Source organism: Octopus bimaculoides, chromosome 9 (assembly GCF_001194135.2).
Source record: "Octopus bimaculoides isolate UCB-OBI-ISO-001 chromosome 9, ASM119413v2, whole genome shotgun sequence".
NCBI lineage: Eukaryota > Metazoa > Mollusca > Cephalopoda > Octopoda > Octopodidae > Octopus > Octopus bimaculoides.
In genome coordinates, this window is record NC_068989.1 from 73,231,800 (window position 1) to 73,240,137 (window position 8,338).

Here is an 8,338-nt window from a genome sequence, read left to right on the forward strand (position 1 = left end):
TTATAAAGATGGAATTTGGAACAAATCTACAAGGTATTTTGATGGAAGATTCTAACTTAGGTCACTTTAAAAGAGGAAATTGGTATCAAACCCAAGCAGTCTTGGGTAGCTTGGTAACAGAAGTTAATTTTTGTTTTGGAAGAACTGAGTACTACTGATAAGCTAGTATCATAATGGCACATTAACAAGGTGATATTTCATCCATTCTGCGAAGACACATGGCTCAGTGGTTAGAGTATTGAGCTTACAATCACAAGGTCATTAGTTCAATTACTGACAGTACCTTGTGTCCTTGAGTAAGATATTTTATTTCATGTTGCTCCAGTCCACTCAGCTGGCAAAAATGAGTGGCATTCAATGGGCCAGCCTCATCACTTTCTGTGTCATGCTGAATCTACCTGAGAACTCTGTTGAAGGTATACATGTCTGACAAGCATTCAGCTATTTGCATATTAATTTCAAGAACAGGCTGTTCCATTGATCAGATCAACTGGAACCCTCATCATCATAATTGGAATATCAGTGCTAGTTCATCCATTAATGAAATGAGAAGAAAAAAATACAATCAGTTATGAGAGTTGATCACACAATTACCCATAAAGGTATGGTGGAGTAGGGGAGTTTAAGGGCACAATGATTACTTACTATACAGCAGAACTCTTCATTTTCTTATTGGTTTTGAAACTGGTAATTTCTAATTGTAAGATGTGGTTCATATATATATATATCAACGCAAAGGGGGACTCTTTAGTTCTAGCAGACAGCCTCTTTGGAGCTCACGATAGGATAAAATGCATCCAGTTTATGTTGTAGTCAGTGATAGGAATGGTAACCAACAATACAATAACACATCCAAAAAGGGGGAAGGAAATGAAAAGATATGAAATCAGTAAGTTACAGTAAAGGTGACCCATTTAAGTGCAACCACAATTAGAAACTGACAGAACTTAAAAGGACTTCTTTAGACCAGCTGTTGACAACCTCATTGGTGCCGGTGGCACAATAAAATGTACCCAGTCCATGTTATGAAATAATCAATGACAGGAGCCAAGACAAAAGAATATCACATGCAAAACAACTAATATATGTTGTGGTTTTTCTCTGGCTATGCTTGCCAGATGATGAAGGACATAAGAAGTGAGACTCCAGTATAGGAAATACATGTTAAATGAAGAAAACAAGACTAATAAAGTAGCTCTCTGACATTGTGTTTAATTAACTGTAAATCAATCAAAGTATGCTGTCAGTTGTTTTTATTTACAGTATTACATCCTTGCACCTGCATACACTCATAACAGCAAGGATAGGATTATTTTTATAAATTTGGATATTTGTTTGTTGTTGGAACAAATTGCTGTTGCCATGTAGCCCCTCAGGTCAGACCAGTGGTCATGTCAATAGCTGGACCTGTGCAAGGCAGATTCCACTTTCTAGATATCCACGTTTCCGACCATTCCACCTTTTTTGAAAGCAACATACCGAAAGCCACCCCTATTTCTATGATACAAACTCCGTTTTAAAATTATTAAAAATTAAAATCTACTATCAAAATTTCACTTCAATTATATTCCAAACATCTGCTTAATAATAGTTTCAAATTTTGTCACAGGGCCAGCAGTTTTTGAGGGAAAGGGAAGTTGATTACATCAACCCCAGTGCTCAACTGGTGGTTATTTTGTCAACCCTGATAGGACAAAGGTAAAGTCAGCCTCAGCAGAAAATGAACATAGATTATAATCAGCCAGAAAAAAATGCCACTAAGCATTTTGTTCAATGTGCTAATGAGTCTGTCAGCTTAATATTAGTCTCAAATATTTTGGTACAGGGCCATACGTTTTTGAGGGGAGGGAACAAATCGATTTCATCAATCCCACATACCTGACAGGTACATATTTTACCAACCCTGAAAGGGCAAAAAGGCAAAGTCGACCTCAGCAGAATTTGAACTCAGAACGTATGCCTGGCATGCTAACAATTCTGCCAGTTTAATTATAATTATTTTACTAAATACTTCATTATTTTCAAAATTAATTGAGGAAAAGCAGTGTATTTCAATAGGAAAATATGGTAATGAAAGGATTAAGTACTATGCTACAGGCACTCTGATATGCAGAATCTAATTGTGTGCTACAATGTTACAGGTTAAGCTTGTTGCATTCTTTCTGTTGTTTAGTCCGTACCTGCAGTGTACTTATACTTACAGATGCTATGAAAATGAATTGTATCTTGCATTACCTCAAGTGGTCTTTCATCAAGTAATTTTTTTTTTTTTTTTTTTAAGCTGGAAAGTTGGTGGGTGAGGGACAGTGTGGAAACTGCCATATTGTCTTTGTAGTTTGTTGCTGAAGTGACAAACAAAACCAACATAATTCACAATAGACCTGATGCATTCTTGTTGCTGTTGTTTCTGCAGCTCTAGTTCAGCTTTGATCAAACAACCCTGTACGGCATGCAGGTAGTCAGTTGAACAATTAGGTGCAATCCACAGATCTGTAGATAAACCATATCGCTATCCAACTGAGTAGAGTGCACTTGCTGATACGAGTGATGCATCATAAAGAGCAGTACTGCTCAAAGTGGTGGTCCGTGAGCCATCAGCTGCCGGTACGCGGCGAGTTTCCAGAAAAGAAAGAAACATTATAAAATGCTTATGTATTATTTGTTTACAAAATAATACAAGATAAAAAAAATTGTCAACTTTTATTATATTCATTGTGTATATATTGTTTCTGGTATGAATTAATATTACTAAGAAATATTAGCAGTCCCTGGCACATTGGAAAAAAAAACTGCTGGTAAGCCATATCAAATAGTTTGAGAAGTACTGATTTAGAGTGCAGGGTTACAGTCTGGACATGTACACTTCTCAATGTCCAGTCTATTTTTGTATACCTACTATTGTTGTTGTTATTATTTGTTTAGCATCACAATGGCCCTGACTGAGTAGACCTTTGATCTAAGACTTTCCAGATGTAGAATTAGTATGCCTAAACTGACCCTTCTCTAACCAAGGTGGCAGGCTATGATTTTGAAGTAATTTCACAGCTATTTCTAGCAGGTCAAACAACCACTTAAAAGCTCCTTCATTGGTTAGACAAGCATGATGGACCGGATCAGAATTGTTCACCTATTGTTCCTCTGAACTTATTAATGGTGTATTGCTTTTGTTAATGTTGTTTTATTTTTTCACCTTATAACATCCATCAGTAGTTTAGTATGTACATTCATTGTTCTGCTTTTATTTACCATATCATATCATATATATCTTCTGTGAATGGTGCAAATGAATGTTGCAGAGACACACCAGGTGGTAATTCTAATTATATTACATTAATAAAAGAAATCATTATAATACAACATTACTTTACATAGTATGTTTAAGTTATCAACAGGTAATTCATTTGTTTTTATGCTTATTTTGCTATCCTAGCATAGGCTGGACTGGTAATTTTCTGAGGCAGCATCTCACAGCTGGATGCTCTTCCTGCTGCCAACCCCCTTATCTGTTTTACAAGTAATCTTTTATTGTATAATCTTGAGAGTGCTGAGCGATGGGATGTAATGCATATACATATGGTGATCTTCCATGCAGTTTCCATCTATTTCCATTGAATAATAGCTTGTGTGTGTGTGTGGTCTAAGTATGATGTCACCAGCTGTAGTTTTTGGGGTGTTGGGAAAATTGTACAAATATAGATTGAAAAGAGCACACAAACGAATGGAAACTTGCAGTACTTCTATTTGAGAAACTAGATTTCTTTGAAGTAATTAAGAGTGGAAAGGGGATGTCTTTAATTTTATTTTATTACTTAGAAGGCCACCTATTAAGTAGAAATGATACTCAGACAATAATCTGAAGAAAAGATAGTAATGTAGCTTGTTGAAACACACAACATGATTGGTTTAAAAAGCTTTGAAGATATAAACTTGAACTTAGTAACCTACCACTTTAATCTCACATCCACTGGAGCCTTAGGGTATACACAACAGGGCCACTGCTGTTCAAACAGACTTAAAAGTGTTCCAGCTATCATTACCACTTTTGTTTAGGAGTATGTGGTCTCAATTTATCGATTATGTTTTTACCTATATTGAGCATAATTTGAAGGAAATTTCACTGCTATTTCTAAGTATATTATGTAACCACAGGCTTTTATATTAAAGTATTTAGAACTCTGTTTCTACACTCAGGACCAGAGATAAAAATAAAAAATAAAAAAAAGCTATTTTCTAGAAGAAGAATGAATGGCTAACCTTATCTGCAGGAATTACATAGACAAGGAAATAAAATAAGATTTACACAGTAAAGTAAATGAATCTTCTGTGATCTTATTGATCCAGTTATTCAACCAACTTGACTACCTGCTTGTTGAATCAGTGTGTAAATGACTGAGGCCATAAAAACAGAAGAGCAACCATCTGATATCCACGGCAACAGAAGATGCTAGTTTTTTGAGTTAGATTGGTAGCCCACCCACACATGTCAAGTTTCCATTCTCAATGGCACCAATGTCATCCCAAGGAAATGCTGCCACTTTAGGTCAATACAGCTTGGCACCAACATTGCTGTTTTCAGAATGCGAAGGGCCAGAACCGATACCACAACACATCCTGTCTGACATTCCTTCAGTTCCACCAATCCGCAATTAAGTCAAGTAAATTACCAGAAAGATTCTACTTCCTTCTGCTTACTACAGAAAGTTCTAGCATCCTGGATCTCTGGATTGCCCTTCTCCTGTCAAATTTGGATGACTGATGCATCTGACGGAAAAACTGGTAGTTCTTTCTCCTCCTTATTTGCTGGGTGTAGCTAAAGCAAATTACTCAACAAAGGATGTAGAATTTACTAAATAATAAATTTAATTACTGTTGTTTTTTTCGCTGTTGTTACATAAACAAAACACATAAGAGTCAATAGCAGAAGCGCTTATGTGGTCCCTTCGATCCAGTGAGTAAGGAGAGCTTCTTATGTGGTAGCTGGAGCCAATGAGAAAGAGCCCCTCACGTGGTCTCTGGAGCCAATGAGAAAGAGCCTCTTATGTGCTCCCTGGAGCCAAACGAGAGAAAAGCCGCTTGCGTGATTGCTCAAACTGCTATAGATAACATTACTCTAAAACCCCCACCGTATTGTCTTTAAAAAACAGACACGTTGAATTATCTCGTCCTATGGTTACTATGAGAAAACAAAAACACAGTGGAATTGATGAATGATCACGGCTGGAATGCCTTTTCTCACAAAAACGATCGTTCGATCAAGGTTAACCTGGTGCTAAACAACCAACAATAAAGTATATTTATATCAACAGCTAGCTGTCAGAAGTGAAAGATTAAATTACAGTAAGGTTACTACTATTTACATAAGACTTGCTGTCAGGCAAATAAATAAATAAATCTAATCTACATTGTCACACAACTATGTCGAGCGTTTTTCTATACATTTTGGCAAATACTAATAAACGTTTTGAAAATATAAAATTTTACAAGTTCAAAACATGATACACAAATTTCACTTCTTACTCTTGGTACATATGTAGAGATACTTTCAAAAATGACTTGTATACAAAACGACACTGGACATACGAACTCTCTCTCTCTCATATATATATATATATATATATATATATATATATATATATATATATATATATATATATAGATATATATATATATATGAGAGAGAGAGAGAGTCGTGTAAGTAGTTTAGTTATAGATTATTTCCCACGAGAGAGTAAAACGTCAGGATGTAGAATATACTAGCAGTGTTAGTCATCACTGTATATATATAAATACACTAGTGTAGTTAGAGTTTGTGCCGCCCGGGGCGGCCTTATGTTTGCTGCCCCTGGACTCCACAAAGAAAAAAAAAACCCTGCCTACAGCAATAGCCTAGAACAGGATGAAAAGTGCCGCCCAGGGCGGACCGCCCTTACCGTACCCACTAGCTACGCAAGCGTATGTATATATACATAATTACTCCGACATATTACCCATTCACCCAGAGGTGCTACACATATCATACATACAATTACACACCACAGATAAATAATATACATTAACACAGATGTAAGCAGGCATGTGTCATCAAACTGCTACGTATGATGAATGAATGGGTGGGTACAGCAGAAAAAAAAGCAATGTTTGATAGTTTTTGAGGCAGCATGAAGACAGTCGATAACTTCGTGGCACAACAACAAGAGATCTGAATAAAGTTCTTTTTGGTAAGCAACAGCTTTTTGCTTACCTATTTGTCTAATTAAATTTTAACGTCGACTAACACCTAATGTGGTGTGTTTATCTAAAGTATCACATAGAAGACGAAGTTGGGAGATAGTAAGGAAAATAGGGTGAATTTCTGGAATTCGCTGAAAAAGATCAACAAAGAAGTGAACGAACTGGTGATTCTATGGAAGAGGGCGGGGCGAAGTTTAATTTTAAAAGCGTATTATATTCATTCTACACGTGTGCTGCTTTTAGCACCCACCAACTAGCTGCATAATTTAAGAAGTTCAAACTATATATATATAATTCAAGAATTCTTAACATTAGAAACGGAGTTGGGTGGCATTTCCAGCAGATCAAGCGATAATATAAATCTTTCTCGTTGGATCTTATAGGGTAGTTCGAAGAATTCCAGCTAAGTTTCGTTACAATGTTCATCGTCTGAATATTTTTCAGTTTTCGATTCTCTCTATATACATGTATAACTGTATGTATAATTTATCTATCTATCTATCTCTCTCTCTCTTTCTATATATATATATATATAGATATATATAGATATAGATATATATATATATATATGTTCGGTACCTCATCGTTCTGAGTTCAAATGACACACCAACTGTCCACGTTTTATCTATTTTCCTTCGACAAAGATACGACAGACACACCTTACGGCGATCGCACGATTTTTTGCTAGATGAAAAGAATTACAATGAAATAGGTAGGTACTACAGGTAGAGATAAAGAATATATAAACTTCGTTATAGGAAAAATACCGACCTTGTCGTCGAGGCAACAGATATGTCGGTCTTTATTGACACTATTAAAACAAACGTCAACTTACTTGCCTACCACGGAATTTGTGTCGTTGTTTACATAAGGACAAACAACACTGATCGAGTAGACCAAAATCGATCCAGAGCTAATAATCCAGTTTACTTTACATACATATGACAGACAGACAGATAGATAAATGATAGAGAGATATATAGAGAAAGAGAGAGATAGATAGATAGAGAGAGAGATAGTGTAGACTACCCGAGTTAAACGCTTCACTTTCACTTTGGACAATGCAGACATAATAAAAGTGAAAGTGTAGAGTTAGAATCGGTTCTCTCTACTTTTAAATCAGTAGGGTGTGGTAAGATGGAGATTTGGCTCCGATCTCAAACTAGTCGTGCGACCGCGTAGAGGTTCCTGCGTTGGCTGTTATACTGTTGAGTTAAGATCACGCATAAAGTATGGCGAAGAATAAAAAGTTCTGCACGTAATTTATAATATTTCAATGAACCGACACAGATATAGAAGACCAGTAGACAGAGCTCGTCTATCATCCGAGAGTTGTCAGGAAACGAACGGAGTTCTGAAATGTATGTTCTCCCACAAACGTCTTTCTTGTAACAAATTAGTAATATATATATATTGTTTTTAAAGATTTTCATCAATAAGAACATTAAATTACTTCAATAAAGACCAAAAACAAAAATAATATTCGTTATACTATGTGAAATGCAACCTACGTTATCTTAAGATCAAACCAACTAACAATTTATATGGAATCTTTAACAGATGGAAGAACAAGACCAAAACACTAAAACGTTCACACGCCGATTCTATAATCGTTTGAATGATAAAGAAGGAATGTCTAAATTTAGATCTGCTTCAGTGCAGCTGTTAGTTCAAGGTTTTCCGAGTTAAAATTGATGTATATTAAATGGGACACAAACCAAATATACACACACACAAGACGACCTCATATTTATAAAAATAGGAGGATTAAGTTAGAAGGCGTGCATACCTTTTCACGCAATACAAGTGAAATGGTTTTTACGAGCAACTACAAGTACTCGTAATACTAACATTAAAAACAGATAAAACAATTAAACATCGAAGTAAATTAAAAACTTACATTACCTAGTTTGAAAATAAAATGCACGGTACAAACGTAGATCAAGTATTGAAAGACCGTGTGAGATTTTTTTAAATGTATATATTTCATATGGACTGTAGCTTCTTTTCGGCAGGTTTTAATAGAAACTGCACGGCTACTGATAGGCAACGATACACTTAACAGGTGTTTAAGAGTAATAGTATATAAAATCAGAAACGAAACGAA

General features: G+C 35.6%; 1 protein-coding gene across 4 annotated transcripts in view; it reads right to left on the minus strand.

Moving 5' to 3' along the window:
- The window catches only part of LOC106882884 (protein RER1), a 48,480-nt gene that overhangs the window by 35,106 nt on the left and 5,036 nt on the right, over window positions 1–8,338 (minus strand). Inside the window, exon 1 of one of the 4 annotated variants that reach the window (XM_052970766.1) lies at window positions 8,137–8,287. The exons of 2 other annotated variants lie outside the window; for them this stretch is intronic. The gene's annotated coding sequence lies outside the window, so the exon portion shown is untranslated. Of the gene's footprint in view, window positions 1–8,136; window positions 8,288–8,338 lie in introns of those variants that run through there. One more of the 4 variants, XM_052970767.1, reaches the window with a different exon arrangement.